Below are 24,395 nucleotides of genomic sequence, written 5' to 3'. Positions count from 1 at the left end.
TTCCATTATCATAATGTGAGGCAATGTGGAAACGGTTACCAAAATGGTCAAAACATTAATTATCAGTCGTGATTGCTCCATCTATGAAAATTTTGTTTAACTTGCATGTTGCAGATGTATTTTGTTCCCACAAAGCTGTTCCAGTTGATAGTTATTGTTGATTTTCTATCAGCAAGTCCCATTAGAATTGAAGATAGTTAATTACCAGCAGATATTCAGTTCTAAGACATATCAGAATCTTTGAAGGACTCACTCAGTCAACAAATATACAGATCTGTTACCCTGAGATATTAGGTACTCAATAATATATTACTTCATTGTAAATGATACCAGCGACTGAAATAGAATTTTATAAATGATCCTTTCACTGTATGGACCACAATTCAACTCAATTATAAGAAGTGACAAATGACAGTTTACAGTCGGAGAATACAACTTCTATTATCCTAGTCTGCAAAGTTAGCACTATATTGCATGCCAACAGATGAGTCATATATAACAATAGAGCCAAAATAAATCATGATGACTTTGATTTGTACCGAACCGATAGGATTATAAAAGCATTATGACCATTTGTACATGTCACGATGGAGCTAAGGCACTGGGATGGGAGTCAGAGATTAAATTTGAAATCAGTGAGTAAATTGATGCAATTAAACGTGGGCTGACATGGTGGGTCGGCGCCTCCTTCTCCGGTTCCCTCACTGAACAGCAACATGTCAAGATGTATCAGACTTCCACAACACTTAACCTCCATTTAGCAAACAAATTCATGAACAAAACCGATTTAACATCTTAGACAGCAGTGGGGGAAAAAAAAAGTAATTGCGATAATCTGACTCCGGAGTGAGTTGAAGTACTCTAGTTTCTGCAGTGGAATGGTTACTTGAGCTGTCTTAAGGGTCTTTCATTTATGTAAATATGTTCAAAATTCACAAATGTCCGTGGTACATTTTTATGCAAAATAGATAGCATAGCAGGTTGCTGCCAGAGTCAAATATAACGAAGGAAAACTGATCTTGGCAGGTGTTGATAACCTGGAGCGACTGAGAGGAACGTGCCTGGGTACCAAGTGGGCAGCGCATTTTTCAAAGATTGCCTCATGGACAAACAGTCCAGGCTCAGCTAGGGATGGTTAAATGTGTGCTTAAATTGTAAGAACGTGCAATTTTCACATTCGCGAAGAAGCCTTATTATCACACGACGGCGGTATTTTTTTTTTAAGGCCTCCAAGAGTTGGAGGGGTGGTGGGCTGGCAACTTTATTAGGCGGAAGCCACAGTTTTACTTTCCCAATTCAGATTAGCGATTAACTCAGCGGTGTATTTGTGATGAGTCAGGCCTCACTCTCTTCTGTGGCAGGAGTGCTGATTGTATTAAAATGTTTTGTAATTATGTCCTACCTTCAAGATTAAGTCAGCGGTGCACAAGAACCTTGTGGCACCTGGTCCAGTTTAGTTTAAAGGTAACGTATGCAACAATTGGCTTTGTGCGGTGGTGTCTGAGATCAGCCATTTCATAGAATCATACAGTCCAGAAGGAGGCCATTCAGCTCATCGCGTCTGCACCGACTATAATCCCAACCAGGATTATCCCCGTAATCCCTTGCTAGTCCCCCTTGCAGTAAGGTGCAATTTAGCATTCACCTCACACGCACATTTTTGGACCGTGGGAGGAAACTGTAACACCTGGAGAAAACCAACCCAAACACAGGGAGAATGTGCAAACTCCACACTTCTGTTGCCTTTATGAGGGTAAGAGTGCAGTTAATTGCCCAAAGACAGCAAAGATCTACAATTTGGTAACAACAACCTGTGTTCAAGAAGAATCTTCAATGTGGGAAAATTTCCCATGGTGCATGATAGGACATCAATTGACACAGAGCCCAAGCTGAAGAGGAAACTGAAAAATTGGTCAAAAAAGTAGATGTGTCTTAAAGGAGGATGGAGAGATGTAAAGGCAGAGAATTCCTGAGTTCAGTGATGATTGAAGACATGACTGCCAATGGTGGGGAGAGGGACAATACAAGCAGTCAGAGTTGGAGGGATGCAGAATTTTCAGAGCATTATAGAAATGGAGGTAGTTTCAGACAGACAGCGAGAGAAATAGGGGTTTCCTTGTTGGACTCTGGGGCATGAGGGAGAAGAGCAGGAAAAGTGATAGCTCGGTAAAGGTGACTCAGGAGGAAACGAGGGAGGATGCGGTGTGAACTAGCCTGAGGAGGCATCAAGGAGTGGAAAAGGGATTGAAGAAAATACAGAGAATATGGCTAGGGGCACAGAAGGATGAAGTAGCAAGGTCCTGGCATCCTGGGTGTTTTTCCTTTGGGACGAGGGGGTAGGAAACGTGAATTGAGCCAGAAGAACAGCCAATTAGTCAAGCTAAGAAAATTAGAGGCTGAAAGGGTGGAGTTAGTCCTGTCCATATGTGGGCTCATTTCTGTGTCTTCGCTGGCAAGACCCTTACAAGGCTTTAAGATCACCGACAACATTCCACCTAACCCTGTTGAGATTCCTCTTGCTCCGGGAGGGCCAGCTGAGCCTACAAGTTCAGTTTCATCTCACAGAGTGATGAGAAAGAATGAATGCAAAGGCACAACATACTTTCATCCACAATAAAGAAATGCCCCTAATTCCCCTGTAACCATCAATGAGTGCCAGCTTTGAGGCATGCTAGTGCACTTAGCTTTCTGATAAATAACGATGCACACATGAGTAATATGAAAACAATGTAATGTGGAATAATTACTTAAGTGACATTTCAATTTGAAAACTACCCATGCCACTAAGTGTGCTATCAATAAGTCTTATGTTATTAGCAATGGAGTTGGGCAGGGAAGCTCTAGCTGTGATGCAGAGCCTCCATGGACATCCAAGTGGCTCTTTAATAGTCTGCCCGTACCTGCAGCCTTGTCAAGTGATGGCGGTTTTGCTTTACCCACCACGTGTTGTATGTGACCCTGTGTCTGCCAGCAGCACTTTATATTTTTACCGGAGTGGAAACTGCTAAGTAGCCGAAGAGTAGAAGTGGCATGCGGTGACCGTCCATCCAGTTAGAGGCAATTTCGGGATCTATCAAGTCGCTGTAACTGTGTCCCTGGAGAGGTGTAGTCTCCAGCGGCACTGGGCCACAGACATTTTGAGGTAATTGGAGGGCTATATGTTCACTCAAGCCTCTGGGTAATGATGACTGTAATGTTCCCTCCCCTCTTGGCCTCCTTGATGGTTCTGCATCAACTGAGCCTGTGTCTCACCTCTTCAAGGTCTTTCTGCGGGACGCAGCCTAGACTTAACCAGTCTCTTCACCCTCCTGCCCCTCTCTTCCTCTTCAGAGGAGATCCCATTGGCAGAATGACACCATTCCCATTGGAGCAGGTGCAGAGGATCGGTGCCTTGCAAAAGGGGGAATCGCTGTGCTCCAATCCTCGGGGAACCGGCCAGGGAAGATGAGGTCCTGAAATGTTGAAAGTCAGACTTGAAAAGCTAAAGAATTGTTAAGAAACTCAGAGGCAATGCTGTACTCACACAGTGACAAAGTCCCAAAAACAGCTTCTGGGGCCTCTCATCCAGCCCATGAATGGGGAAATTCAAAAAAGATGATTAGTGCCCATTTATTTTGCCCACACAACAAGCTAAAAATCACATGGGCAGCAGAAATTCACTGTTCATTGGCCCTTTCATTTTTGGCAGGCATGCATCCTCGCCATTAAGAAGTGTCTCTAATCCATAAACAGGAAGTGTGGTGTATTCATTTTCTATGTTCCAAGGAACATTGTGAAATGGATTAAGTTTGGGTGGCACAGTGACATAGTGGTTAGCACTGCTGCCTCACAGCTCCAGGGACCTGGGTTCCATTCCAGCCTTGGGTAACTGTCTGTGTGGAGCCTGCACATTCTCCCTGTGTCTGCGTGGGTTTCCTCCGGGTGCTCCGGTTTCCTCCCACAGTCCAAAGGTATGCAAGATAGGTAGATTGGCCGAGCTGAATTGCCCCTTTGTGCCCCAAGGTTAATAGGTTTAATGGGATTAGCCATGGTATTTGTGGGATTACAGGGATAGATTGGGGAGAGAGGGCCTGATAAAATACACTGTCGGGGAGTTGATGCAGACTCATGGGCCAAATAACATATCCAGCACTGAAGGGATTCTATGATTACTTGGACCCTTTTGCAAGGCAATTAACCACAGATGTTTGTTGATTTGTAAATAAATGTCATAATTGCAAAATTCCCAAGTTTCCTCTTACTACTTTTCTCATGCTGATTGGATGAAACGGAAGCAGCTGGGCTAAAGGATGTATTACAAGCAACAATGAGAATTGATTTCCTTCAGGAATGATGCAAGATGTATGGAATTCCTGCGCTCAGTTAGGTCTACGATCATTCAATCCCTGATCAGTTGCAGCAGGGGCCGAGGTGGTGGGCAGAGGCCACACACAGAAGGTGCGCGTGTTAGCGCTCTCTCTCCTCCCATCTATCTCTCTCTCTCTCCATGTGACATGCTAAATTGAAAGCGAGATCGGAATACTTGCTAATTTTAACCTGTGGACAGAATTGAGATTGCTGCCCTCAACTGCAGCCCCCGTCCCCACCAATGTCCCCAGGGTCAAGCAGTCTGCCAAAGTAATGCCACAATAAGTGCATGCATGAGTTACAATCACTTGGACATAGCAGTGAGAGGCACAGATACCAGACAAAGCGGAAACCCAGCAGAGAATCCATGGTCTCATTGGAGACAGAAGACAAATTGTCAAAAAAGTAATTTGTAACATTTCATTTAAAATGTTGACTTAATTTTTGAATGGTAGAATGAACTCCATATGTCCGTTAATCTGATACAAATAAGTAAATAACGAAGCGTAATTTTCCTTTCCCCAATTAATTGGCAGAACTTCATGATCATGTACAACATTATGTACATTCCTTAGAGGGGCGGCATGGTGGCCTCGCAGTGCCAGGGACCCCTGTTCAATTCTGGCCTGGGTGACTGTCTGTGTGGAGTTTGCATGTTCTCCCTGTGTCTGCGTGGGTTTCCTCCGGGTGCTCTGGTTTCTCCCACACACCAAAGATGTGTGGGTTAGGTTGATTGGACATGCTAAATTGCCCTTATTGTTAGGGGGGTTAACAGGGTAAATATGTGGGGTTATGAGAATAGGACCTGGGTGGGATTGCGGTTGGCGCAGACTTGGTGGGCTGAATGGCCTCCTCCTGCACTGTAGGGATTCTATGAACCAAAGTGATAGACAGAATAGACAATCGTTCTACCCTTAATATCCATGAAAGATGCACAGAAGGTTTCAATATGGGGAGTCCTTTGTGAAGCTGATACCCAGAGTCACAAGATACCTGGATTTTGGAAATTCAGGAGAGACAAACCGAATTTGGAATAAATTTATCTTGAACTATTTCATGGGCTCCAAAGAGCATTAATTTTTTTTTGGAAGAGGTTTTTACATGGCTGCTTGTTTATTTTGACAATTTCATGAACATCTCAAAGATTTCCCAAAGTTATTGTGGGGGTTATGATCATTTCTCTCCATTTTGGACACTGGGTGAGTGGGCATGGGGGTTAGGAGAAAGACCCAGAGGAGTAGATCACAAAGGAGCATGTGGGGTATAGAGGGGCAAGAGAATGTGGGGTTGCTAGTGAGAGCAAGGGTGCCCAACACTCATGTACAGAACTGATTTCCCAGTGAAAGCAAGCGGGTCTTCTAACCTCGGAATCCACTCACTGTCGTTTATGCCGCTGCCTTGCTTTGAGAGGTGGCAGCCTTGATCCCAGCCTATTCCCACCATTTTTCCATGGAATTTGGGTAGGTGGGCTCTGCTGGGCTGGAAGCAGGACTGCAACGCCAGGAAATCTCTTGACTTGCAAATCCCACCTCAAAAGAGGGAAATCCAGTTTCAAGAGCTGGAAAATAGATTCTGCTATAGAGCTCCTTTTGGCTGGCGGGCCAAATAATCTCCAATTCTGCCGTAACTTCGATTGGCTGCATGGATAAGGAGCTGGCCCTGGCAGAAATTCTAACATCAGCTGAACTGAATAATCTCTTCAATGCTCCATGTCGATACGGGACCATGATATTGGACTGGGGTAGGCACATGAGAAGTCTCACAACGCCTGGTTAAGTCCAACAGGTTTATTTGGTAGCACGAGCTTTTGAATGGTCACTCACCTGAGGAAGGAGCAGCACTTCAAAAGCTTGAACAAACAAATGAACCTGTTGGGACTTCAACCTGATATGGGACCAGGTGCAGGAATTGGGCTGATGGAAGGGTGAGGTTTCCTAACAGCCCAAAGGACATAATAATTCAAAGAAGAATGGACTTCTGTGACTACAAAACAATTTGAGCCTAAATGTTGAACTATCTAGTGGGCACTGTTGGACGTAAAGCAGGAGAAGGCAATCCTGAGGAGTGGCTTGCACAGAATCTGTGGGGAAATGGCAAAACGCATGACTGGAGCGCCCTGTTTGACATCAGGAAGAATGGATATTCTGCTGCATGAGATGGGTTTAAGGAGAGTTGCCTTGCTTGCCAATCCAGGCTAGTTGCATCCTGACTGTTGTGCCTTATCCTCCTCCGTGTTCACTGCCACACAGGCATGATCACAAGGTCACACGAAGCATAGTGCAAAGCACACTATGTTTAAATATGTTTGAAGATGCATTCTAACACCGGATCAGAAGTAACTGTAACTCAATCATCCCCTCGAGGAACCTTGGCCACTTTTTGCTCTGGGTTTCCTACCAAAAGTTGGATTCACCTCCTGAAGCACTCACCGTGTGACCGACGCCACACCCCAGGGTCCCTAGCAGCTTTCTGCTCCGTAAGGGTGGCACGGTGGCCCAGTGCTTAACACTGCTGCCTCAGAGTGCAAGGGTACTGGGTTCAATTCCAGCCTTGAGTGACTGTCTGTGTGGAGTTTGCGTGTTCTCCCTGTGTTCATGTGGGTTTCCTCCGGGCGCTCTGGTTTCCTCCCACACTCCAAAGATGTACTGGTTAAGCGGATTGGCCATGCTAAATTGTCCTTTAGTGTATGGGGGGGGGGCGAATTAGCAGGGTAAGTAATTGGGGTTGTGGGGACAGGTCTGTGTGAGATTGTTGTCAATAAGCTAAATGATGTCCATCTGTACTGTAAGGATTCTGTGATTCTATGAATTTAATTCTAGAGGCTGGACAGCCACATCTGGCCAAATTACCAGCCCAAATTGGGGAGGGGGATTTCTTGTCAGGAAATCCACAGGTCCCGATTTCCCTGAACATTATGGAGTTTGACTCACAGTGTACATATGTTTTATTCTTAAACAGGATTCCTGTCGGAAAAGCCAGTCTGACGGATAGGCTTGGTTCTCTGCCAGGTGGGGAACACTGCAACAGAGGCTGCCGCTCAGGAACAAGGTCGTTATGCTAAAGTGGAGATTGAGAAGGGAGAGTGTGTACAGCCTGACACACAGAGCCCGGACTATGATCACAGGTTTGGATGCAGGGAAAGAAGTTGTGTCGGGTCAGTGATTATTTGGCAAGGGTGAGAGTTTGGGATAGATGCAAGGATGGGGTATACAGATCTTGATGAGTGGTTATTCACAATAGATAAATTTCCTTCAGATAAGGATGAGATTAAAGATTGTACCAAGCATTACGTCACAGATTTCAGTATTTTTGTTCACTATTTTGTTCACATAATTTCTGACTTCGTAAGCTTATTCGAGTTTCTGTAATTACAGCAATCTTTCTCATTTTATTGTCATTTGAACTCAGGACAAGGATTGTGGCAGAATACCAAGATTAGCTGACACAGCTGAGGGATTTCAGATATGTTGAGAGATCCAGAAAACTGGGATTATTCTATTTAGGAGCAGAAAACTTTAAAGAAAGATTTAATACTGCTCAAAATTATGAAGATTTTGATTGAGCTAACGGAGGAAGACTGTGTCATTGACAAGAGGGTGGTTTTCCAGATGACACAGATTTAAAATAATTGGCGGAAGATCCAGAAGGGAGACGTGGAAAATTTATTTCTTAAGCAGTAAGTTATGGTGACCTGGAACGCACTGCATAAAATTGTGTTAGAGGGAGACTTGAAAGCAACTTCCAATAAAGAGAACTGGATAGATACTGGAAAGGGAAAAAGCAACAAGGCTATGGGGAAGGAGCAAGGAAGTGGAACTAATTGGATATCGAAGGGCCAGCACAGACGTGCTTGGCTGAATGGCCTTCCTCTGTACTGCCTCACATAGGTTTGATGATTGGTTGGGAGACACGTGGTGGGGTTGGCGGAATGAAGCGGGGGGGGGGAGTGTTGAGACGATGGTGTAGCTCAACAAAGTTGGAAAAACACCTGTTGGGGCTTGGAGTAAGGAATCTCTAAGACGATTCTCAATTTTACTTCATCCAAATATACCAGGTAAAATTCAGAACTGTTTTTCACAGGGGTATATAGAATCATGAAACCCCTACAATGCAGAAGGAAGCCATTCGGCTCAATGAGTCTGAACCGACTCTCTTACACAGCATTTTACCTGAGCCCTATACTCGAAACCCCACATATTTGCTCTGCTGATCCCTCTAATCTGCACATCTTTGGTCACTAAGGAGCAATTTAGCATGGCCAATCCACGTGACCTGCACATCTTTGGACTGTGGGAGGAAACTGGAGCACCCGGAGAAAACCCACGGAGAGAATGTTCAAACTCCACACGCACATTACTCGAGGCCGGAATCGAACCCGGGTCCCTGGCATTGTGAGGCAGCAGTGCTAACCACTGGGCCGCCCATTGTCATCCTGCCACCCATTGTCCCTGTGCTGCCCTACAGAACATGACGTGAAAGCCTGATGAACTTTGGCGTCGATATTTCATCTTCGAATTGTGCCAATTACTCAGCTGTGTTCCTCTGCTAAAATAACAGAAAGGCCTCTATAAATATCTGATTTTACTGTTTAATGGCAGTCTAAAATTATAGATTTGCACATATTCGGGCAAACAGCTTAAACTATCACACTAAAGTCAAATTCCCTTTCAATTTATCAGTTTTCCGTGGAAGACATTCCGAGTTGATATCATGGGGTTTGAAGTTCCTCTTGTTAGATCTGCAGTAGCAGAGACATACATATTATAGCAAGCTAGCCAACAAATTCCATTTTCAGCCTAATTCTCATAAATCATGAATCAATTAGGTCAAAGCATGAAGGGCACAAGTCAATGACTTTGTTTATTTGACTTCTAATATTCGGGAATCAAGTTTAAATTGCACTTTCAAATCTCAACCTCCTTTAGGGATCAACTGGTATCCCACGGGAAATTTTTGTGGTTTGTCAGTAGAATAACCTGTCGGCCAGAACAAATTCTGAATTTATATCCATTATCATTCTATCCATGTTTAACAAGAAGAACTTCAAACTCATGATATCAACTCGGAATGTCTTACGCGGGAAACTGATAAATTGAAAGCTTGAGAAACTATAGGAACACAGCCCATATCAGCACTGTTACCATCCTGGTAGCCCAACGATAGGGATGCTGTTTTCCTTGGCATTCTCTGAAAAGTCACATTCTTTCCAATTGTTGGATAAGGACGTAAGAGTTGAAGTGCTAATAATTAATTTCTGTTTCTCTTACACAATATTCAAATTATAACTCTACAATTTGTAAATTCCATCAAGTACAGCACATTGAAATTGTCAGAGGTTAAACCGATTGAAAATGATGTCCACATTCAAGTTAAATAGGAAGGATGTGGAAGCATTGGAAAGGGTGCAGAGGAGATTTACCAGGATGTTGCCTGGTATGGTGGGAAGGTCTTTTGAGGAAAGGCTGAGGGACTTGAGGCTGGAGGCTGTTTTCGTCAGAGAGTAGAAGGTTAAGAGGCAACTTCAGAGAAGCATTGAAGATAATCAGAGGATTAGATAATGTGGACAGTGCAAACATTTTCCTCGGATGGAGATGACTAGCACAAGGGGACATAGCTTTAAATTGAGGGATGATAGATATAGGATAGATGTCAGAAGTAGGTTCTTCACTCAGAGTAGTAAGAGCATGGAATGCCTTGCCTGCAACAGTAGTGGATTCACCAACATTAAGGGCATTTAAATGGTCATTGGATAAACATATGGATGATATTGGAATAGTGTAGGTTAGATGGGCTTTAGATTGGTTTCATAGGTCGGCGCAACATTGAGGGCCGAAGGTCTTATACTGCGCTGTAATGTTCTATGTTCTATGTAAACGATGCTGACAGTTTTTGCTAGGATAAAGATAAGATTAGCCAAAGGGTACCTACTTAACTGGTAAGACAGGTTTGTTGCGAGAGAATACTTTCTGTTGAAGTACTATCCTTCCTTATACCCCTCAAATCCAGAAACTGAAAAGATCCATTTGCTGGATTGTAAAGAACCAATTAGTTTCTGCCATCTTGGATCATCTTCCCTCCAGGGATACGGCAATGTCATGATTAGCCACAGTCATTCCATTCCACTCAATGGATGTTGGAACTTGGGATTGATTGATTTAGACCCATCAGCACCCTGGTAAGACTCATGGCTTCCTTGGAGATAAAATGCCAGGCCATACATTTAGGCTGAAATCGCCACAGTTCTTCAAAATTGAGCCTGACCTGTTCCTGAGAGAAAAAGGACGCTTCCATTTAGAGAGCGAAGTTGATTCGTTAAAATTGTGGTGACTCAATTGTGGAGGTCTTGTCAGTAGTGTCCCCATCTCTGAGCCAGAAGTCCAGATTCAAGTCCCACTCCAGGGCTTGTTGACCATGGAAGGTGCTTTCCATGGCCAAACAGATTGAGTGTCAATCTGCAATTCCTTCCAACATGTTTATAGCAGGCAGTAAGAATGGGAGAGACTCATGGTTAGCCATGTTTGATGTGGATTGGCACTCCTGAAACCTCTGTTCAGGCTAGTGACCCATTCCAGGAAAAACTAACAACATGTTGCTAGATAGTCTTCAAAGGTGTGGGCAATTACAGTCCGTTAGCTTGCCTTAGGGGGTTGGAGAGGAACTTTGATTAGTTTTTTTCTCTTGAATTGATTACAGGTTTGTTTCTCCTCTTTTGCCATCCTTCCTACCCATACCCATCTCCAGACCGCTCCCCCAACCCTATCCAGCACACAGCTTTCTGAGGAATAAGTAAAGGTTGCAGCACGGTTGCACAGTAGTTAACACTGCTGCCTCACAGCATCAGGGACCCGGGTTCAATTTCTGGCTTGGGTCACTGTCTGTGTGGAGTTTGCACATTCTCTCTGTATCTGCATGGGTTTCCTCCTACAGTCCAAAGAAGTGCAAGTTAGGTGGATTGGCCATGCTAGATTGTCCCTCAGTGTCAGCAGACTCGCTAGGGTAAATGCATGGGGTTGTGAGGTTAGGGCCTCGGTGGGATTGTTGTTGGTGCAGACTCAATGGGCTGAATGGCCTCCTTCTGCACTGTAGGACTCTACGATCCTGTAGGATTCTATACTGTCTGCATTGCAAGTAGTGGGTAGTGCACAAGTTTCCATCGTTGAGTGAATGAAGCAGGTTCTTCTGATCTTCCTTTCAATCAGATCAGCTCTGTAGGGAAAGGGAATCAAACTGGAAGGTTTCCACCAGCGACACCAATAAATCCAACAGTACATCACTACTGGCAACATGCAGAATCATTGTGCACTAAAATGGTACAGTGCTCCAACAAGAAAGTACTCCCTCTAGAATTTTCTCTTCTTTCAACTAAACACACAATTATTCATTGTCCCCAGCCACTCACTCACAAAAACTAGAGAATTTGGAAATCCTTGACAGCAATTCTTCATTGCCTGCAAGAACAGCGTCAGAAGAGCTGAGAATACCAAATATCAGACTTCCACTAATTATAGTCAAGGAAGTTTTAATTAACATGGCTAAGACTTTAAACCACAAGTGGCCGCTGAGTGTTGTATGCAAAAAGGGAAGTCACTAATCACTCTGACACATTTATTTTCCTCCAGACTTTGTGACAGCGAAAAAATAAGACTATAAATATAAATTGCATTTCCCCAACGACTCATGGGAAAAATATCAGATGTAGTTTTAAAAAGTCTAAATACTAATACTTTGGAGAATTTCACTTCAAAGCAGTTAAAAGGCTGTTTGAAAAATGAGAATCTTTGCTCAAAGATGAAGACTGAGCAGGATCCTAGGCAGCAAGTTACAACAGGTAGGTCCAGGCACAAAGAATGATTCAGTTTCATTCTAAAGCGGGATATGGTTGGAAAACATGCTAAAAATGATCAAACTCAATATGCCAACTTCCATAATGGGGCAGGAAAGAAAAATAAATGCCCTTTACCCAACGCTGAAAGAGGCATCTGGTCTCTTCCCTATGATAGTAAAGAGTTTTGTGCCCATTCGCAGTCCACACTTAGAGAACATAGAATGGTTCAGCGCAGGAACAGGCCCTTCGACCCACGATGTTGTGCCGAACATGACACCAAATTAAACTAATCCCTTCTGCCTGCCCTTGGTCCATATCCCTCTACTCCTTGCATATTCATGTGTTTACCTAAAAGCCACTTAAATGCCCCTGTGATATCTGCCTGCACCACCATCCTTAGGGGGTTGACTCAGGGAGTTGGAGAGGAACTTTTTTTCTCTCTTGAATTGGTTACAGGTTTGTTTCTCCTCTTTTGACATCCTTCCTACCCATACCCACCAGAGCTCCTTGAAAGCGGAGTCACAGGTGGACAGATGAAGAAGGCATTCAGCATGTTTGGTTTCATTGGTCAGAACACTGAATACAGGAGTTGGGACGTCTTGTTGAAGCTGTACAAGGCATTGGTAAGGACACACTTGGAATACTGTGTACAGTTCCGGTCACCCTATTATAGAAAGGATATTATTATACTCGAAAGTGTGCAGAAAGATTTACTAGGATGCTACCAGGACTTGACGGTTTGAGTTATAAGGAGAGGCTGGATAGACTGGAACATTTTTTCTCTGGAGCATAGAAGGCTGAGGGGAAATCTTATCGAGGTCTACAAAATAATGAGGGGCATAGATTAGCTAGATAGTCAGTATCTTTTCCCAAAGGTAGGGCAGTCTAAAACTAGAGGGCATAGGTTTAAGGTGAGAGGGGAGAGATACAAAAGGGTCCAGAGGATGGTGAGTGGTCTGGAACAAGCTGCCAGAGGTAGTAAGTAGTAGAGGTGGGTGTAATTTTGTCTTTTAAAATAAACATTTTGACAGTTATATGGGTAAGATGGGTACAGAGGGATCTGGGCCAAATGTAGGCAATTGGGATGAGCTTCAGGGTTTAAAAAAACGGGTGGCGTGGACAAGTTGGGCTTAAGGGCCTGTTTCCATACTATAAACCTCTTATGACTCTATGATTATGGTAAGGAGTCTCACAATACCAGGTTAAAGTCCAACGTGTTTATTTGACAGCACCTGCTTTCAGAGCATTGCCCCTTCATCAGGTATGCGTTCCAGATACCGACTGTTCTGTGTAGAAAAACCCTCACATCTCTTTTGAACTGTCCCCCTCCGACCTTAAGTGAGACATCAAGGCTGATTTACCCTGGCACAGTTGGCGCCAACGCTAACTCTGTTCACTGAAGCCAGACTTGGGGCTGCCTGTGATCTGAAGGTAAAATTCTTAAGATTATTTGCCAGCATGTGGAGTCCAGAAGAGCATGAGTGCCCCTACACATTCTGCAAAGCTCAGCTCCAATTCTGATTTGCACTCCTCGTCAACCAGGGTGACCATCTCTTCTGAAAGGACACTTCAGACAGGGGCTGGGGATGTGTGCATGCTGGTGACTGAAGTGTCAGGGGATGGGTGTTGTGAAGTGTGTTTCTGATGACCATACCGCCCCCTGGTGGCCAACAAACATAGTGCTCACAAAAATAAACAAAGAGGCAAAGGCAAGGGGGAGACCTCTTGGGCTCAGTGTCCCACAGGTCATTATAGAAACAAGTGGCAAAAAATCAGTGCAAGGGACAATCCCTTAAAATAGAGGGACATTTGGTCACTCTGTATGGAATCCATCCCTGACCTCTTGCCATTCCCCTACATCACCCCAACTTCCTACCAACACTGCAATACTCATCCTGATCTCCAAACCCATTGACCCGATCTTGGGATTCCCCTTTGCCAGTAGGTGCTTCTCGCCTGACAGACTCAATTACAATGAGACCTCAGGCTCAGTACTGGGATAGTCTCAGAGCTTCACCTGTCAGCCACACAAGGCTTGTGTTTAAATCTGAGTCAGAAGAGGGCAGTTTTAATCAATCCGCCGCAGTGTGCCTGTGGGCATTTTCTCTTTTTGTCTGTCTGGCATCGCGCTCTGTATACTAGCCAAAGTGGACAAGGCAACCTGTTCACAAACTTCTCATAATCTTCCCTCGTTCTCAGATGGACAAGAGCAGCCCTGGTTCAGCTGCATCTCTTTTCTCTTCTTCTCTCTCCCCTTTCACATTTGTAAGCATTCCAATCTAATCAGCATCGCCCCAGGCCAACTATACCAGCGAATCCCTTCAGAGCGGCCAAAACCGAGAAGTCAAATCGAAAAACTGAAAAGGAAAGTTGTAAGGACTTTGGCTCTTTCAAAACATAAGGGCAGGAATTTCCATTCTCCCTCCCCTGTGGTGTGTTGTGTGCTGGCAGAGGTGACTTGCCATTGTTTGCTGCTGTCAACAGGGTTTCCCAGAGTTCGCATCCTCTGCCACTGGGGACTCACCATCAGTGGGACCAGCCATCCTTTCAGCTGGAACACCCGGAAAATCCCTCCCGTGGTCTCATTATTTTTGCCTAATAGCTACAAAGAGGACTTTTATCGAGATCTATATTGGGACAAAGTCCTGGAACTCCCTTCCGAACAGCACTGTGGGTGTACCTACACCTCATTGTCTGCAGCGGTTCAAGAAGGCAGCTCACCATCACCTTCTCAAGGGCAATAAAAATGTTGGCCATTCAGCGGCGCCCACATCCTGTAAATGATTTAATAAAAGAACAGTGTGCTGAAATAGAATTAGACCCACAAAAGAGCTTCCCTTCGTGTGCAATATTCCACCAAATTTAAATTAAAATCTGATTTTTAAAATGTTTCACAACAATCCTACCGCACTGATATTCTGTAAGGCTTACTGAAAAATGAATGGTGGCACGGGAACATAGTAACAGGCATAGGCTATTCAGCCCATCTTAGCCTGTTCTGCCATGTAATATAATCATGGCTGATCAGACACTCCAAAGCCTTTTATGCACACTATCCCCGTAACCCTTTATGTTATTGTTAATCTGAGCTCTATCAATCTCTACCTTAAACATACTCAATGACCCCTGGAGTAGAGAATTCCAAAGATTCACAACCCTCTTTGTAAATAAATTTCTCCTCATCTCAGTATCACCTGGCTTCCCTCTTATTTTGAAATTGGACCCCCTGGTTCTAGAGTCCCCAACCAAGGGAAACATCTTCCCTGCATCTATCTTCTCTATTCCTTGAAGCATTTCAATGAGATCATCTTTCATTCTTCAAAACTCCAGAGAATACAGGCCCAGTTTGCCCAATCTCTCTTCGTAAGATGGCCCCGCCATCCCTGGAACACGTCTGGTAAACCTTCCTCGCGTTCCCTCTCTGTCTATAGTATCCTTTGAGGTAAGGGGGCCAAAAGTGCACACAGTGCTCCAGGTCCAAACATATTTCTATACAATTGAATTCTATGTAATTGAATCAAGACCTCACTACTCTCTTACTCAAATCCTCTTGCGATAAAGGTTAACATTTCATTAGCCTTCCGAATAGCTTGCTGCACCTGCACTTATGGACAAGGACACCAAGGTCCCTTTGTATATCTACACTTCCTAATTTCTTACCACATTTGTTCCTTCTAACCAAGTAGATTATCTTGCATTATGAATCAAAACAATTTGACATATTTTATGGTCCATGGTATTGTAATGGATTATGACATTGCTCTTTTGTCTCTGTTACCTGAATTTCAACTAAGCTCAGATTGATGGAAAAGGTGCTTCCTCTGACAGCAGCACAAGAGAAGTAAATTTCCAGCCATCTCAGACAAGTGAAAATCACCGCATTAAAGCTCTAAGTTTACCCAAAGCTACAGTCCAAACTTGAGGAGACAAAGCAGCAATGGGTAATAAAAACTACAGCATTAGAGAAATGCATGATTATCTTGGGCATTTAGATACATTATTGAGGCAGATTAGAAGGTGCTATTTGTGATTATTTAGTCGCATCCACAGCATGGTTATGATGGTTAGAACTGTTTTCCATTACCTGAGCGCTGTCCAGTGCCACGTAAGGAATGTCAAGATAACATACATCACTTGTACAGTTATAACAATATGCTTTGAGACGTTCATATACCTCAAAACTTAACCATGCATGGCGAGTTTTTAAAAAGAACTGTCGACATTTATTTGATGAAACACACAGGGCAGGATTTTATGGCCTTGCTTGTCCCAAAACCGTAAAATTCCACCCGAGGTTAATGGACCAATGGCTCAACAGCTCAACATTCACCATTCCAATTCCCGTGGCAGGTGCGAATTCTGGCCATACGTTGGAATGCTACCACCTCAGCCAATACGGAATCAGAGCGGGCAAGGGTCCTACAACAGAAGCCTCCGTTAACCTCGGGTGGGAATTTCTGATCTCGCCCAAGCAAGCCCGTAAAATCCCACCCATAGTGCCTCAAAACCCACAATCTTGAGAACAAGGTTGTGCTGTATTCCACGTCTTGCTGGATTTCTGGTAGAGTGGATCAAACTGGTGTGAATGGGGTCAAGGATTGTTCAGAGCGGGAATAGTTCAAAGCAGGAATAGACCAGTGCATGAAATGGCAAAGGGGGTAACTAGTCTGGCATCACACCACACCATTGCAGGATCCAATTGAATTGCACAGGTTTATTATTTTACTTAATTAAAATTGATGCATGTCACATGTTAAAAAATGTTCAAACTTTAGACAACTCCGGTTTTTGGACAACTGTATTTGAGACACTGAATTCTACAATCATCCAAACCACCCTGCTCAGTGAATATAAACAGTAAGAAGTCTCACAACATCAGGTTAAAGTCCAACAGGTTTGTTTGGCAGCACACGCTTTCAGAGTCTCAGGCTCCTTCTTCAAGTGAGTGAGGAGTTGTGTTCACAAATAGACATATACAGACACAAACTCAATTTACAAGATAATGATTAGAATGCGAGTCTTTACAGGTAATCAAGTCTTAAAGGTACAGGCAATGTAGTGGAGAGAGGGCCAAGTACAGGTTAAAGAGGTGTGGATTGTCTCCAGCCAGGACCGTTAATGAAACAACTGATAACCGGGGTAGATGGCCAGCCGCCAGTGAATATGAAACACACCTCAGATACCAGCAGTAACTTCATTGTTTACAAGGTGTTACACTCCAGGAAACCTCAGTCTTAAGGGTTCTGAGAAATGTCCAGCTGGTTGAATGTATTGGCTTTACACTTCTGCTTCTTACAGTGCTGCTCTTCCCTTTATTCCTTACCTACCTGAGACCAGAAGACATTCTGGTGATGTCCATTAAAAAAAAGTTTGGTCCCATCTGCTATTGAAGTGTGGCAATTCTGATCACTTATACTTCCCAGTGTGACCAAGAGCAGCTGAATCTTGCGCTTACCTCCAGCTGTCCTAAATTAAAGGCAAACTGTTGCCTCGTTTGGAGATTTCTGACACTGGTTTTAGCAACTCACAACAAAGCAAGTTGCAGGAGGACCCATCACTTACCGATCAGCAACAAAGAACCAGTGCATATCATCCACTATTGAAAAAAGACAGTGGACCTCCTGAGAATGAAGACAGACATCTGGGAACTCTGAGGCGTCCTGAGAGTGGAGATGCATCTCCAGGAACACTCTGAGGCTGAAAGAAGGACTCCCTCCAGGACACCTGATCTGGAATGCCTCCCTGCAGGTGCATCCTCGACCCAACTGCTATGGTGTTCCAGGGCTCCAAGTTGCGAGCGGCCTCCATCCTGATCTCTGGGGGCAGCCCCAAGTATTGTTCAGATGAGTCCTGAGATTTGCACAACGCGTTGTTCCAAACATAGTTCAAGCCAGTGTGTTTTCCCACCAGCATCGTGGAGAATCCAGAGGGGGGCAGCGAGGGGGCGGAGGAAATTGGGCATTCATTTTGCATCCCGCTGATGAGGTTCACCCTGTCCTCTGGCAGATTTTCTAACCTGCCACTGTGGTCACCAGCGAAAAACCCCGCTGTAAATGCAGGCCGCAATGAAAACTGAGTTACGCCCTGCCCGCCATGTCCTCCCACCATGGCCCCCCCATCAAACATGACGGTGTGGGGGGGTGTGGGAGAATTCCACCCAGGGACTCATTCTTTTGTTGTGAGTTCCTTAAAATTTTAAAGGACACTGGGACAAGATCGGGATCTTGAGAGGAGGTAAGGAGTGCTAGTCTCCAGAAAGACAGAACTAGACCCCCATTGGTGGAAGGGGGTTCAGCCGAGAAGTGGCTTTGGACCCTAAATATGAGGAAACTTTTCTTCTTAAACATCAGTATTGACTTCTTTACATTGGGTGGGGAGTGAGGTGGAATCTCAATTGCCGGTGACTTAACTATAATGTCATTTAGTCATTACATTTCTTGTAAATTTCATTCTCAAAGACAGTACAAGAAAGACGGGTGAAGGAAAGGTCATTAAAACAGTAAACAAAAAGATCAATATGGCATCCTTCTATTTACCTGCTTTTCAGAGGCAGCGAGCAGTCTTTCGTTGCCAGGTGACTGGATCTGGTCGAAATTCTGAAAAAAATAATTAACACAAGACATTCTTTTGAAAAGGACTTTTTTCCCCCCAGTCTTCTTTCCTCTTCATATCCAGCAGGGATAGCTTACACATAACAGTAAAATAAGTCAAATCTACCACTCTTTCATAACTTTTATTTCGGTTGCATATTGGCTGAACTAAGAATTCTGAAACCCACTGGCGTAAACCAGACAGAGCCTGTCTCAAGGGCATGTCTCTTACCAGGGTCAATTCTTAATTAGTGGATTCTTGCCAATATAATCCACCACTGCAGTTGTGATTTGACTCTTGCCCAAGCATTGACAAATGTTTGACTTTCATGCCCCCACATCCCTCCTCCTGTAACCCCACTCTGACTCTCACCAACTTTTACAGATGCACCATAGAAAACATTCTTTCTGGATGTGTGACAGTTTGGTATGGCTCCTGCTCTGCCCAAGACCGCAAGGAACTACAGAAGGTCATGAATGTAGCCCAATCCATCATGCAAACCAGCCTCTGATCTACTGACTCTGTCTACACTTCCCACTGCCTCCTCAAAGCAGCCAGCATAATTAAGGACCCCAAGCACCCCGGACATTCTCTCTTCCACTTTCTTCCTTCGGAGAAAAGATATAAAAGTCTGAGGTCATGTACCAACTGACTCAAGAACAGCTTCTTCCCTGCTGCTGTCAGGGAAATGGACTTACCTTGCATTAAGTTGATCTTTCTCTGCACCCTAGCTATGACTGTAACACTACATTTTGCACTCTCTCGTTTCCTTCTCTATGAACAGCATGTTTTGTCTGTATAGCGTGCAAGAAACAATACTTTTCATTGTATGACAATACTTGTGACAATAATAAATCAAATCACATCATTTGCCCCTCCCTATATTGTCCTGAAAGGGTTTTACTCTCCCAGAGGTGAACTGGCGTCTGTTTCAAACAGCTGCTCCAGAGTATTTCGTTTACCTCACTTACCCAGTCAATGTTGCAGATATACAGAACATGGATAAGATTCTTAAACTGATTACTACTTGTAATAAGTTGCTTCGAAACAAAGCCAACCCAATTTGAATTTTAGATTTTAGTACGAGATCTGAATGTAAATATGGTGCTACTGTGGCCAGCGAAACATCACATTGCAGAATCCAACTGTGGGAACCTGCATATTTACTCTATCGGGTATTCTAGCAATGCTCAACTCACTGACTCATTCAAAACAAAAATGCTCCTTTCCAGAGAACGATCAGAACCTCCGTTTGGCTGTAAATACTGTGCCCCTAGCTCACCTAAATAGGAAACGCTTGATTTTCCTCTGAAAAAAATCAGAAGGGTCGCAGTCACAGTGCAAGTGTTGCAGAAACCAGGACAAGTTAGTTTTGTAATTATAAACAATGGAATCACCATTTGGCATTGCTCTGGGTGAATCAGACGATAGGTCAAAATAACACACATTTCATTGGTCCGGATTTTGCTGGGCTGCTGCTGTGGGTTATTATTCGCTGACAAGGATACAAAACGTCCACACACAACTTTGCAAAATCCATGTCTTCATTCCAATCAATGCTATTGTTCAGCTGTGTTTAACCACACCTGCCACTTCTGCTCTTCAAAATCATTACTGGAAATCCACTGCAAAAGGAGGCCATTCAGCCCAGCAGGTCTGCATCGACTCCCTGAAAGAGCATCCCACTCAGGCCCTCCTCTCAGCCTTATCCCTGTAACCCAGTGCATTTCTCATGGCTAATCCAACTGACCTACACATCTTGATTCTGTGGGAAGATACTGGAGCATGAAGGAGGAAACCCATGCAGACGTGGGGAAAGCGTGCAAATTTGACACAGTTACACAAGGCTGGAGTTGAACCCAGGTACTTGGCACTATGAGGCAGCAGTGCTAACCACTGTGCCACCATGCCACCCTCCAATCCTAGAAGCAATCCAAAAATCAACTGATGGCTTATTGCCATTAGTGTCACAGTTAGCATAGAACATAGAACAGTGCAGCACAGTACAGGCCCTTTGGCCCTCAATGTTATGCCGAGAAGATTGATAAGAGCTTCGAAGTGTTTGGGTCCCGAAGAAATAAGCATGAATTGGCTAGTTTTATTTGTATGTTTGTTTGATGCTTTAAAGTATGATAACTTTAAGACCTCCTATATAAGAGCAGCTCTTCCTGAGCATTCTTTGTGGTAATCAGAAGCTATTCAGACTGGGGTGCTGAGTAAGTTACTGTGTGCCCTTCACACAAGGCTATAAAGGTAGATTGTGTAGGAGCCAGAAGAATGCAAGAAGTCTCCCCAAAACCTTGCCTTTCTCGTGGTGATCGAAATAGCACACACAACACTGGCATTGCAAGTTAAAAAGAGCTTGGCAGTTGATTTGTGTGTATGGTACGAGACTCAATGTAAGAACATGGTTTGACTGCAGCTGAGACCTTCGAACAAGTAGAGAGCATTTCAATAGTAACACTAACCACCAATGTTCACATTAAAGCTTCACAGGTGCGTAACCTCAAAGATCACGCATTCATAGAATTCATGCAGTGCAGAAGGAGGACATTCAGCCCATTGAGTCTGCACCAATTATCAGACAAAGCATCTTACCCAGGTCCTTTCTCTGTAACCCCACATATTTACCCTGTTAATTCCCCTAAACTATACATCTTGGTACACTATCAGGCAATTTGCCATGGGCAATCAACTTAACCTGCACATCTTTGGAGTATGGGAGGAAACCTGGAGGAAATCCACGCAGACACGGGAAGAATGTGCAGATGTGGCACAGACAGTGACCCTAGGTCGGAATCGAACCCGGGTCCCTGGCGCTGTGAGGCAGCAGTGCTGACCACTGTGTCACGTAGAACTACAGAATCCCAACAGTGCAGAAAGAGGCATTGAAAAAAAGGGCACACGGAACAACTAAATTTTACACTGAACACTGCTGTCAATTGCATGCATGTGCGGACAAATATCCCAGCAACAGCAGCATAAAAATCTTCTTTACCCAGAGATCAACCAGAATATGCAGTTCGCTACCACCAGGAACAATCAAAATGAAAAACTGAGATACAGTCAAGAAGAAAGGTGTGCAATTTGTTGATGGAGCTCGATAAAAAGGGGTGAGACTAGGTTGGTGCAGACAGAAACAGCTGGGTTAATTGGCCTTTTCATGTGTTGTAAATACATTGTGACTCACGTTAATTGTGACGTGGAGATGCTGGCATTGGCCTGGGGTGGGTACAGTAAGAAGTCTCACAGCACCAGATTAAAGTCTAAAAGATTTATTTGGCGTCACGAGTGCTCCAAAAGCTCAGGATTCCAAATAAACCTGTTGGACTGTAACCTGGTGTTGTGAGAATACTTACCATGTTAACTGTAATACTGCTTCATCCAAAATGGCCTGAAAGTCATGAGTGGTTATAAGACAGTTTATTACAAGGAGTCCAGATTAGATATGTAGTATAAGTGAAATAGGCAGAATCCAGGTGACAACAGTTTACCAGCCCTGGGTCAAACAAATGGACAGATGAAGCAGAGTGATGCTGATTTCCCTAACTGATGGCGGTGGTCTCTTCTGCTTTCAGTCTTTTTTGAGCTAACTAGGTAAGGCTAACTCCAGCACTGATTCACTCCAGAAAAACTTCCTCTGTTCTTAAGCTAACCAAGGTGCGAGGTCAAAGCCAGCATGGATCTTTCTCTGAAAACAATTTGCCATTCAGAGATTTTTTTTCCCTGTTCCCTAGAGCCTGTTTTTATACCTTATTTCATCTGGAGCTGGTGGGTGTCTCAGGTCCCATCGCTTATTCAATTATTCATTTAGCAAGAAATATTTATCCAAGGTAGATCCCTCCTATTTACCACCTCTGGTTACTCATCGCTTGCGAGGACATTCTTCCAACATCACTTAGAGGTTAGTTGGTTGAGGTACAGGGCATGAGATCCCACCTCATCAGTCTTTGGAAAGTCTTCTACCAGGGCTGGTGGTCAATTCATGCCCTCGGCAGAAATACCAGGCCAATGCTTGCCTGCGTTTGTGACACTGTCAGCATGACAGACTACAGGAGAATGTCTCTTACCTAGGAGAGCAAGAGAGAGAGAGAGCGCTATTTCTATAACATTCGATCAATTTTAAGACCTATAAGGTCTTGAGACAGAACTTCAAAATATAAGTCAGTCAACTGTTTAAACGTGCATTCGAATTAAAACTTGCATCACTGAGTTGAGAGCTTGGGAGAGAGGCATGGGAATCATTGAATGACTTAAGGTTCACAACAAAGCTGTTAATGACCGCCCCTGGGTAAATGGAAAGCATCCAGCTTGAAATTTGTGTTTATTGTACTGATGAAATGATAAAAATTAATTGGGCTGGGAACTAGATTCTGGAGTTCTCTGTGAAGTTAAAAACCAGTGACTTAGAGCTTGCAATTTTCCCTTAATTTGTCTGCTATTATCTTTTGCACTTTGCCTCAACATATCTATTTGATCGAAAGAAATAACCCAGGAAATAAAAACTAATCTTGTCTTTTTAGTTAGAGGCTTATTTATTAAATAAATGCAAAAGTAATACTTAAATTGACTTTTTTTCTATTTTACAAAAGGCTTGGAAGATCTTGGGTTATCTATTAAAGGTCTCAAAATGTTTGTTGAATTAGCCAAATAGGCTACTGAAAAATGTCCAAGTATTCGGCAGAATTAGATCCAGGGGACAGTTTCTTGGGCTATCCCAACGGGATTACTCAGGACTCCAATAAAGGCAAACTCACTACACCATTAAACTGCAGTCCATTGGTGCACCCTACTGAGATGACAATAAGATGAGGATCCAACCCAATGAAGAAAGTGTTAGTGAATAACATTAAGAAAAGGCAATAAGGTTGGACTGGCCGCAATCAAAGGCATGAGGTCTTGCTGAAGCAACTGAGAGTGCCATAGTATTCGGGGCTTGGAAAGAAAGAAATTTGTTCAATGTATTCGGGATGAATTTCTCATTCAGTATGGCCTGACTAGAGAGGGGGCAAAACTTAACCTCCCCTTGGGAAATAAGGAAGGGCAGGTGACAGAAGTGTTAGTGAGAGATCACTTTGGGACCTGTGACCATAATTCCATTATTCTTAAGAAAGCTATGGAAAATGATAGCTCTGGCCAAAAAGTTAAAATTTTAAATTGGGGCAAGGCCAATTTTGAGGGTATTAGATAGGAACTTTCAAAAGTTGACTGGGGGAGTCTATTGACAGGCAAAGTGAGAGGCTTCAAAAGTGTGTCAACCAAGGTTCAAGTTAAGCACATTCCTTTTAGAGTGAAGGGCAAGGCTGGTAGAAGAAGGGAACCCTGGATGATTTGGGATATCTGAGGCACTGGTCAAGAATGCATATGCAGCTGGGATCATGGGGATCCCTTGAGGAGTATAGACGGTATCAGAGGAGAGTTATCAGAAGAGAGAAATCAGGAGGGCAAAAAGGGACACGAGATTGCTTTGCCAGATTAGGCAAAGGAGAATCCAAAGATCTTCTACGAATACATAAAGGGCAAAAGAGTAACTGGGGAGGGTAGGGCCTCTTAAGGATCAACAAGGTCATCTATGTGTGGATCCACAAGAGGTGGGCGAGTTCTTAAATGAATATTTCTCATCGATGTTTAC

General features: G+C 43.8%; 1 protein-coding gene across 2 annotated transcripts in view; it reads right to left on the bottom strand.

The window, feature by feature from the left end:
- myocd (myocardin) overlaps window positions 1–24,395 on the bottom strand; it is a 620,755-nt gene that overhangs the window by 455,325 nt on the left and 141,035 nt on the right. For both annotated transcript variants that reach the window (XM_080209049.1, XM_080209048.1), the window contains exon 2: window positions 18,709–18,768. The gene's annotated coding sequence lies outside the window, so the exon portion shown is untranslated. The remainder of the gene's footprint in view (window positions 1–18,708; window positions 18,769–24,395) is intronic.

The sequence above is a fragment of the Carcharhinus amblyrhynchos genome, chromosome 21, assembly GCF_965287045.1.
Source record: "Carcharhinus amblyrhynchos chromosome 21, sCarAmb.v2.hapA, whole genome shotgun sequence".
Lineage (NCBI taxonomy): Eukaryota > Metazoa > Chordata > Chondrichthyes > Carcharhiniformes > Carcharhinidae > Carcharhinus > Carcharhinus amblyrhynchos.
Note: the sequence above shows the minus strand (reverse complement) of the source record. Positions and strands in the feature narration are given on the sequence as shown.